This window comes from Symsagittifera roscoffensis, chromosome 7 (genome assembly GCF_963678635.1).
Source record: "Symsagittifera roscoffensis chromosome 7, txSymRosc1.1, whole genome shotgun sequence".
Classification (NCBI taxonomy): domain Eukaryota; kingdom Metazoa; phylum Xenacoelomorpha; order Acoela; family Convolutidae; genus Symsagittifera; species Symsagittifera roscoffensis.
In genome coordinates this window covers 13,178,733-13,189,374 of record NC_087068.1, presented here as the reverse complement: position 1 = coordinate 13,189,374, position 10,642 = coordinate 13,178,733, and positions in this window count along the sequence as shown.

The window sequence follows — 10,642 nt, the reverse complement described above, 5'->3', positions numbered from 1 at the left end:
TTTGATTAGTTGTTTTCACAAAAGCTTTTTGTTTTAGTTCGGTTATTTTAAAGAGTTACTCACCCTTGAGTACCTCTTATTAAAAATAGGAGTGTGGTAACAAAGCGTGGATGTAGCGCGGTGGGTTAGGCCGGCTATAGAGCATGCTCAGGACGTCCTCTCTGGTGGGTTAGGCCAGGAGTGGGAGTATGATTTCGTGCGGTTTCTGTGAGAGGTCCTGTTATGTGATAACGTTTTATGTTGAGCTTATGGTGGTCTTTCTTATGTTCCGTTGGTTGTGTCCTTTTTTCAAAAATCAAATTGTTTTTGTTATTGGTTTGTCTTTCGACTTTTTTGTGTTTTATTATTTCTTTCTTAGACTTTATAATAGTCTTCAAAAGAATAAATTATCCAGTTTTAAACTGGGTTAATCCGGTTTGGGTACCGTTGGTTTTCTTTTCTTAGTCATGCTGTTATTTTATGATTTGTGGTGTTTAGTAAGCTGCGTTGGTTAGTTTCGTTAAGTATATAATTTCTTTCCAACCGGGTTAAAGGAAAGTTTGAAACTTGTTATTGTATGTTAGAGTTGTTGAGTGTGAAAACTTGAAACTAAAATTCATTATTTAAACAATTCTTCGTGGGCGAGCTGTGCAAGTTTGGATAGAATTCTTGTGCGAGTGAATGAAAATATCAAAAGTTTAGTACTGCATTTTTACTTTATCAATTTACTACATAGAATTTTAATTTTACTGCTAGTTTTGGGGAAAAGTTAAGTTACAAATTTTCATTATTATGAAATTTACTGCTTTTGGGAAAACAATTTATAAATTAATTTACTTCATTTGATATAAATTTTATCAAATTATTTTGTGGAGAATATTAATGAAGTTTAGAATAAATTTAACAAGTTTTTATTTTGTTTTTCTTGTTTTTTGTAAATGATCGTGGTATGAAAACTAAAAAACTAAAAGAAACATGAGTAAAGAATGGTTAGTATTTATTTTAAATTTATTAGTGAAGAATATGTATAAATTATACTTACCTGTTAGTCGTCGGGGAAAAAACCGTGCGGGAAGATGTCGTGTATTATTTCTGAATTTGTTAGTAATTTTGCTAGTATGCGAATGATGTTTTTAGTTTGAAGCAGTGGCCAAAGCAGTTGAAGTGCTTTAATAGTTTTTAGTTCTTCGGTGCCAACTGCAAACTCATAAGGTGTGTTTTGAATGAGGTTATATAATTTGTGATTGTATTTAGTATTGTGGATGAATTCTAATATTGGGATTTCTATAGGTTGGATAAATTCATGTGGGATAAGGAAGGGTCTGGATTCTTCTGCGTTAAAGGTCTTCGTGATGGGACAAAATATATAAATTTGTGTTATTGGTCATAGTTGCGGAGGATGCCGTGAAGGTAAGTGTCTTTTATGCAATATGTGAAATTTAGAAAAAATGGCGAAGTGTACTTTGAGTTAAGAAACTGAAAACGGTGGTGTGGTTGTCTTGATGGAGTGTGGAGATCAAAATGATTTTGTATGAAGCGATAATACGTATATGTGTGGGTTTGTTTAGTGCGTAACATAGTGCCGTGTGAGCAGTGCAAATCGCGTTCATGTGGTGCAAGGAAGTGGAAGGTTAGTGAAAATAATTGAAATTTTTCATTAAAACTTTCATAAGCTTGCATGTCAGTTAGTGCTTCAGAGATGATGTGATCAAATTTTCGATCAAATATATTGAGTGTAAATACATATGGTGTTTTGATGAAAAATTTTTCTGTTAGTTGTGGGTTAGCGAAGCGGTCGTCATCTAAAAATTGGTCTTGGTTAGGTCGGATGATATTATGATCGTAATATTCTAGCGTAAATTCGTTAGCTCGGGGTGCAGTGTATGTTTTTAGTGATTTTTTATATCCTATATAAGTAAATTGTCTGTGTGTTAATGGTGTGGTGAGTCGATATAGCATATCTTGATTTCTTTCTATATCGATGTGAGTATTAGATAAAGGTAGGCAAAGGGGATTAGTAAAATGATAATATGATGTCCAATGAAGTGTAGGCATTAAAACATGTTCATCTACAAAACTACGTGTGTCGTTAGTGTCGTTAGGGGTGTTTAAAGTATATTGTGGAAATGAAGGTAAGGTGATTGCTAGAAAATCTTTCGTGTTAGTGTGATGTGGATGATTAATATATTCACGGGCTGTTCCTGGTTTGGTTGGGAATGGATGGTTTGGGAATTTTCTTTTAAAAGTGCGATAAGCTCTATTAGTGCTTTTTGATGATTCGGTGGAAGTGGATGATTGTGCTAATGATGCAGAATAAGCTGAAGCGGGTGTAGGGGTAGGTGGGTTTGAGGATTCTATTGTGGAAGAAATCTGATTCATAGTGAGGGTGTTAGGGTGTATTAGCTGTTGTTGTAGGGTTATAAAATTATCAAGTTCTTGGGAGATTTGGGGAGTATCGGGAGAATTAGATGATCGGTCGGAATGAAATGGAGAATAGGTTGGGGTTACTTGTGAAGCGTAAGAGGCGGTAGAAACGGACGGGAGTGGATTATTTGTTGGGATTGGTCGAAAAGGAGGCTTTGAAAAAACTGAGGAGTTGGTTTGAAAATTATTTGATGGAGATGGTTCGGAATCTGCAAATTCGTCAGGGGTTTCTATATTTGGGTTATTAAGTTGTGAGATTGAGTATAAAACTGAAATATCGGAATTAGTGTCTGAATTCATGCTTGATGTTATATTACTATTTGGAAAATCGGGTGGTGGGAAAGCAAAAAGTGGAATTATTGTAATTGGAGTGTTGAGGTTGGTTGGGTGGGAATTTGAGCGGTGTAGGGATCCAAGTTGTCGGCTCATCGTGGGCTAAAAAAATTATTATTTTGAGACTGAAAAGCGGTGGTATGGGGTTGTTCTATAATTTGTTCATATGTATTTTCATCTTGTGAATGATGTGTCATTATGTGTTGTATGGGACTTTGCGATATGTTTGGTCTAAAATTTGGGTTATGTGTTATTGCTAAGTTTCGGAAATTTCGTGGGACTAATGATAATGGATGGTTATTTGGTAGGGGTGGCAACTGTGGTGCTGTAGGTGTTACTTCTATATTATTATGTTCCTCGTCGTACGTGTTCTGTCTTGTCGCTATTTTTGTGTTATATTCTTTTATTTGTGCGTCTAGAAGGATTTTGTTTATTGATGATGAAAAAATTCCAAAAAATCCTGCAAATAGTATGCGTGCTACACTTGCTTGTCTATTTACTTGTGTGTGTATAGCGCATGTATTATAGATTCCTTTTAGTAGTGAGAAAAGAAATCCTATAAAGTTAAACATTGCGTATAAAATAGTCAATTTTTCTAAGATGTAGTAAGGCCATCCTAGAAAATCGAGAATTTCAATTTTTAATGTAACAAAGCTAAAATTATTTATAGGTGAAATATCTTGTGGTCTGTATTTTTCACCGTTTAGATATATATAATCTTTAATGTCTTTAAAATATCCGCTATAATCTTGTGTATAGATGTCTGCAAATCCTGCGGTTTCGGCAAGTTTGCGTAAGTTTTGGTCAATTGATTGTCTTTGTATAGTGTCCATTTGTGTTAATAATTCCTGGAATTGTTGTGTTCTAATGTGATGTTGGATATCAGATTTTGAATATATTCCAATTGATTGTAAATCTATATTTGGGTTTCGAGCAATAGCTCTAATGCTTTCGGGTGAAAATTTTTTGAGTGATTGCATTAATGTGGGGTATGGAGTAAGAAGATAAAATTTATCTTCATCAGGATTCAATTGTACTACATTGTGGCTATTTTCTGATCCACATGGGACTGCGGTATCCCAAAAATATGTTCGTCTTGAGAGTGTGTCAACAAAATGTACTTTATTTTTATAAAAGATAGGGATTCTTTTATAGCATCTTTTATCTTCAAAAACATATAGTGGTGATACTTTTTTGGTACAAGTATAATACCATAAAATGTTTCCTTCGTAGTCTAAAAAATTTGATCTATTTCCTGATAGTAAATATCCTGCGTAGGGTATTTTTAATACTGCTAGTGCAAGTGATTGTAGGATTTGTGTTCGTTCTAATTCGCATAGTTGGTGAAGTGTTTCTAATTCAGAGAGTGACATTTCCTGAAAAATTCGGCTAATTGTGTAGTCTAGTTTCATATCTAAGTGAATATCGTAGTGGATATTACCAAAATAAGAATTATTCATTAGTGATAGTTCTTGTAGACGTGTGCTTCGAGTGTCATGTGGCTTTAGATGTCCACCAGGTAGACCATTACTTTTTTGAAAATTGACTGGTATATATGATGTTCCTTCGTTTAGAGGATGACTTGTGGCATAAGGGTCAATTTTTACTTTTCCAGTGGTCATGTCGAAACCTTTTTCGTATTCAACTAAGATTTCAGAATATTGTGTTTTGTGAAGTGGATTTCTGTATTTGCATGCTAGTTCTGTTTCTTGATATATTTGAAAACGGTTTAATTTATTTTCTATATTATGGATGTTTCGAAAATCATTACTTCGTTTTCGTGATGGCTTTACTTGTTCATATGGGATTGATTGTATGAAATATTTTTCGTGAAATTTTATCATTCGAGCGTGTATTTTTGCTACTTGAAATGTTGTACATGTATCTTCGGGAAACCAAACAATTGTTGCTTGTATTCGTGTTGTTGGGTCACAATAACCTTGATCGTTTTTACAGGGTAATCTAATTCCTTGATAGATCATTGTGTTGTCAGATAAATCTCGTGTGAGTTGAATTTTTTCGAGGTGTATTTTCCAATCGAAAAACATTATTTCTTGATATCCTTTATTTTTTGTGTCTGCTTTGCAGTTCGATGAGTTATTTATACCAATGTGTGGTATCCAGTGTTTATCGTGTATATCATAAGTTAATCTTCCGTGTGCGCCGTTGTATGGGTATTTTTCATCTAATCTAATGTGTCCTTGATATCTTTCAAGTTCTGCTTGATGTACAGAATCGGAAAAAACTTGAAAATTTGCTAGTTTTCTGTCGGTGTTTTTATTTCTTGTGATGTTTAGTCTAAGTAGCTCGTTTTTACAATTATTGGGATTTAGATGCAAAAGTCGTTCTATATTACTTTGGTAGAATGATTCGTGGTCAAGTCGGTTTTTATTTCCATTTGAGACTTGTGAACAATGTACTTTCTTTTCGGAAAATGTTGCTGTGAATTTATATCCTATAACTGTTGTTGCTCGGGCTTTTGAATAGAGTGTCGCTATTACATTTGTAGTTTCTATAGCTTGTGGTTCTGTTTCGCATTGTGATACTTGTTTTATTGCATATTTGTGTAGTGTTTTTTGTTCATTTTCTTCACAATCGTAATGTGTTACTAATAGGTCTTGGGGTCCTGTGCGAGGAGAAGGATTTATGTTCTGATCGGAGATTATTAGAAAAAGGAGTTGGAGAAAAATCAATGTTTTTAGAATATACATGTGTATGATAATCCTGAGTACGGGTTATAAAATGTGATGTAACCAATTGTTTTTTTGGTATATGTGTCGTATTTAAATATTACTTCAGTTGTTATAAAAGGCGGTGGTAGCGATTGAGCTGTTCTATTTGGTGGATTTAATGGATAAGGATGTTGAGCAATGTTGTTTAGTTTAACCGTGATTTCAAATTTTAATTGTAGGCTATTTTGTTGGAGTATTTGGATGTTATGGTCACGGATGTCTTCGTGGATATCTTGTCTATATTGTAATCTATTAAGTGCCCAGTTGTGGAGTTGGTTACTTTCTGGGTGTTGTCCAAATAATGGTGGAGGTGCTGTGAATGTATTCCAGTCTAATCTTAAAGGGATATTTGTTGATGATTGTTCTCGATATCTAGCGTCGAGGTTATTTGGGAAATTTAAAGGAAAATGCGTCGGTGAAAACTGGCTTATTGATGGTGTTGATGGTAGTGATAATGTTTCTGGTAGTGATGATGATGTTGTTGTATCTGTAGAAATATCTATTGGATCATTTATTAAATTTGGTTCACCTTGTGTGAAAGATTGCGTTGTCCAATATGGTAGTCGTGATGTTTGGTTTGGGGGGTTAAAGGGATTTTCACGTATTTGTTCAGATGTTGGTGTTGAACCTAAGTAATCTGAGGGTAGAGTTGAGGTGCTACGTTGTGAAAGAAGTGTAGGGGTTTCCAGTAATATGCCAATTGGGTTTTCCGGAGTACTTGGTGATGGGGATTGGGGTATATCAAAATGAACTCGGGGGACTTGGAAGTTTCTATTTCGTCGTGGATGTATGATTTGTCTATTTATTTCAACTGCATTTTGGTTTTGGCTAAAATTTCGAATTCTACTTCATTCTTGTGGTAGTGTCGGGTATAAGTTATATGTTGGTTCACTCAGAGGTGCCTGTCGCTGAACTGGTTCTAGTGGTTCAGATAAGCGAGCGTGTCGTTCTTCAAAGGTATATGGGTTATCCTGGAAAGAAATTCGTGTAGATGTTTGGGGGTTTTGGGTGGTTGTAGGGGGTGTCGGGTTTTCTTGGGATATTGTCGGTGAAGACTGACTGTGTGATTGTTGGTTAGCAATTTTTGAGGGTTTTTTGATTGATTTCTTTTAGTGAAAAAATTTATGTTTATTATAGTATTCTTCAAGAAAAAGAATTAAAAGGATTGTTGCTAATGCGAATGTTATGACTGCTTTCTTTATACATTTGCATATTGTCAATATGAGGGATGTTAAGAATATTATGAAAATTACAAGTAGTAAAAAAATATCTGTTCTACTAAAAATGGTTCGTATCATTTAAATAGATTTTGGGTTTTCGTACTTGTGTATATGGTCAATGGCTTTGGAAAGTTGGAAGTATATTTCAAATAGGGAATAGAAAATTTAAAAAATATTACAAAAAATGATTAAGATTAATACAAAAGCTTCAAAAGTATCAAAAAAAAATATGAATAAAATTTTAAATATTGTTAAAAAGTTTATTAAAATGTTGAGAATTATGTTGACTGATCGAGAGAAGAGCATTTAAGAAATGGCTCTTGATCGAACATTTTTTGTTGTTTGGGGCGATTTTTAAGTGTGGTCGAGTTTTTTATTGGTTTTTTGACAAGTGGGTTGAGTTTTGTGAAAAATTGTTGGGGGCGAATTTTATGGTGATCGGGAGGTCTTCTTTGTCTTTATTTTTATTTGTCAAGTGATCTGGGGTATTTTTGAGATTTTTATACTTTAGGCTAATTAAAATGGTCGTTCTTTTACTTTAGGCTAATTTAACATATTTGTTTGGGGGGTATTTGAGATCGGAGTTGGGAAAATATTGTTGATCTTTGCGTTTTTAGATAAGGGAGGGTTATGATATTATGGTGGTATTAGTTTTAGTTGTCAAGTTTGAGAAGCTTGCTTATTTTTGACCTGGAGGTTGTAAAGTTATAGTTATAGATATGCCTGAAGTGTAATAATTTTCGTCTAATTGGCTTGTGTTAGATTTTAGAGAAGTTGACGGATTGGATGAATCTTATTGGCTAATTTTGAACTAAATTTGCTGTGTGATTGTCAGCATGTTATTTTGAAAAATGAAAGTTCAAAATGTTTCAGAGGTGCAAAGATTATTTATTTTAAAATTAAAGCTGTTTTTGAAATTCAACTTTCTTTAATATTTTAGATTGTGGGATGAATGTTTTATAGTTTTTACGTGGTTGATTTCTAGGTCGTGATGACTCTCTATGTTCTGACTTCTCGACTTGTTCTTGGGGTATAATTTTTTCTCGATCATTTTTCTAGTTTTCCTTTCTTTTTGAGGTATAATTTGATCTAGCTTTTTTGTATTGTTTTTGGTTGTAGTTTGTTTTCTATTTTGTTTTTCAAGGTGAATGTCGTTTTGTTTATTTATTTCGTGTTCCGTATGTAGGTGATTTTGAATAACATTTAAACCTGTGAAAGAATATAATTGAGTTAGTTCGCGTAGTGCGTATTCTTTTGGGTAGTAAGGCAATAGATTGTTTCTATGTTGAACAATTTCTTTTTGGTCTGAATCGGTGATTTTATATGTTATGTCGGTGGGTTTGGCGATTATTTGGTATGGTCCTTTACGAAGGGGTTGTAATTTTTTAGAAATTCCTTTTTGTGTATTAAAATTTGGTATTAAGACAAAGGTTCCAATTTTTAAATCGGAGGCTGGTGTAAAACGTGAATTGATTTGTTCGTTAATGTTTTGTCTTTGTAGCAATTTTTTTGTTACTTTTTGATAAATTTCGTTGTGTTTTTTTATCTCTATTTAAAATCCATTCGTTATGTGTACCGGAGGCTAATTTTAGGATTTGTGGGTGATGAAAATGATCTTCATCATGTGTGTGTAAAGGTAGGTTATAACAAATTGAGTCTTTATTCGGTTGACAATGACCTTGTGCATTTTTATGAGAGTTTGCTGTAAACATAATTGGTTTACGTGGCTTTTGATTAAAAACCATTTCATATGGTGACATTCCTAGAGTTGTCGTGATTTGTGAATTATATGCTAAGGGAAATAGTTTTACATCTGCTGACCATTCGGTGTATCTTGTATCATTTCCGTTTATGATACATCTAAGATATTCTTGTAGTGAACGGTTCATACATTCGACTAAACCGTTAGTCCAAGGTGCATGAGATGTACGTGGTTTGTGCTTAATGTTATATAAATGACATAGTGTGATGATTTCATTATTTATGAATTCTGTACCGTTGTCTGTAACTAGAATTTCGGGTAATCCGAACTTGGCTATCCAGTGTTCGTAAAGTGTTGTGTAAGCATAGTAAGCGTTACAATGTGGTACTGGGTTGAGTGCTACATAGTGTGTAAAAGCGTCAACAATTACCATAATGTATGAACTTCCTTCAGAGGATGGTGAAATTGGTCCTTTTGTGTCAAATGATATACGGTGGTTAAAATATAAACTGTGTCCTTTAAAATCTTGTTTTTGTGCTATTTGTTTTTGATTTGGGTAAGGTTTATTTAGCTGACATACTATACAATCATTGCATAGTACTTTTATTCAAATCGGTGCATTTGGGAAATAGAAATTTTGTATAAAATTTGAATATGTTTTCTCTGATCCAGAGTGTCCTTTAATGTTTTGTGTATGTGAAATGTTAAAAGCTATGAGAATCATACTTAAAGGGAGACAGGGAACTGTAGATTCATTTAATTGATATTCTAGAAGGTCTATTTTAGATCAGGTTCCACTAGGGTGTTCACTAAAAGAGGCGCCATTTTTCGAGAAAAAAAAAGCGTTTATCGCATTTAGTGTTTCATAAACAAAGTTAAAAAGAATAAATTATTTTTTATAGCGAGACTACAGTTGGAAAAGTCCTGAAGATTGCATAAAACTACGTTTCAAGACCTTAAAAGCACAACTATGAAGTCCTTGGATCTTGCACTACTGATGAGAGAGTTATTCAGGCTTTCTAAGCCCAAAAAGTAAGCAGCGCGCAAGACTGACTCAGAGCAGCTCAAAATTGATTCTTTCCAAGATGAATTGAAATATCAAACTGGTATAACAAAAAAATAGTGGTTAATTGGATGTGCTACAACTTGAAATCACGGATCTGTCCAGAATTTTTTATTGCAAAAGATATGAATTTGAAACATTAAATAGTTTTTGTAAACCATTTTTTTATGTTTTTTTAAGTTTTGTTATTTTTGTAGCCCGTGAGGGTGTCATCATCAAACAACTTCCGAAAATGGTCTTGACAGTGGCTATTTTTTATTGATATGATCATTTTTGTTTTTCCGATAAGTAAAAGGAGCTGCTTACCATAAACCTATTAGGGCGTAGCGAAAGCGGTAATTTCAGTAAAGCTCAAAAATCATTCCAAATGAATTGAGGCGACCTTATTGATCCGAATAACGTTCAAAAGAAAAACATAAGAACATATTTGCAACAACATGAAATTTTTTTTATTTTTTTTATTTAATAGTTTTTTCACCAAAAAATACTTTAGATGCCTTATAATGAGGGGCGGATCTAGGATTTTCTCGAGGGGGGTGGGCGGGTTGTTTTCACAAAGTTTTCAAAATTTTTGTCGGCTTTTTTTTAGGTCGACTAAATTGATTTTTTGGGCTCTCCCAAAGGGATAAAAATTCCATGTTTTGGCTCTTTTTCCTCCCCCCCCCCCCGCTCCTCACATAAGCATCGATTTCCTCACCTCACATAAGTAACGAGTGGATTTACAAAGTTGAGTATGAAGACCAAATATGTTTGTCGTAACCTAATTAGTCCGTATGCTTAATTTGATAACAATCTGACAATGTGAACAGAAAATTCACTCTAAAAAATTTGCAGGTGGGGAGAAGAAAGGAAAAAGAGCCCCTGTTTTTGCCAAATTTTCTGTGCCGCAGGCAAAATTTTGAAAAAAAAACAGACCAAAAAGGGCGTTTTTAGGCACTTTTGGAAATTATGACGAAAAAATGCATTTTTTCGGCGCCCTCAGATTAGTATATAATGGCGCCAAAGGCGCCTTTAGAAAATTTTTCGGGTCCTTCGCCAAAATAGTACAAAGAGGGAACCCTTTGAGTCGGCGGGGGGTCGAATCCCTGAGGGGAGAGGCGTCTGCCCCCCCCCCCCTCCCCCTAAATCCGCCCCTGCTTATAATTTAGCCTTGTTGTTCCGAGTTTCGATTAAAATGACGGAGTATTTG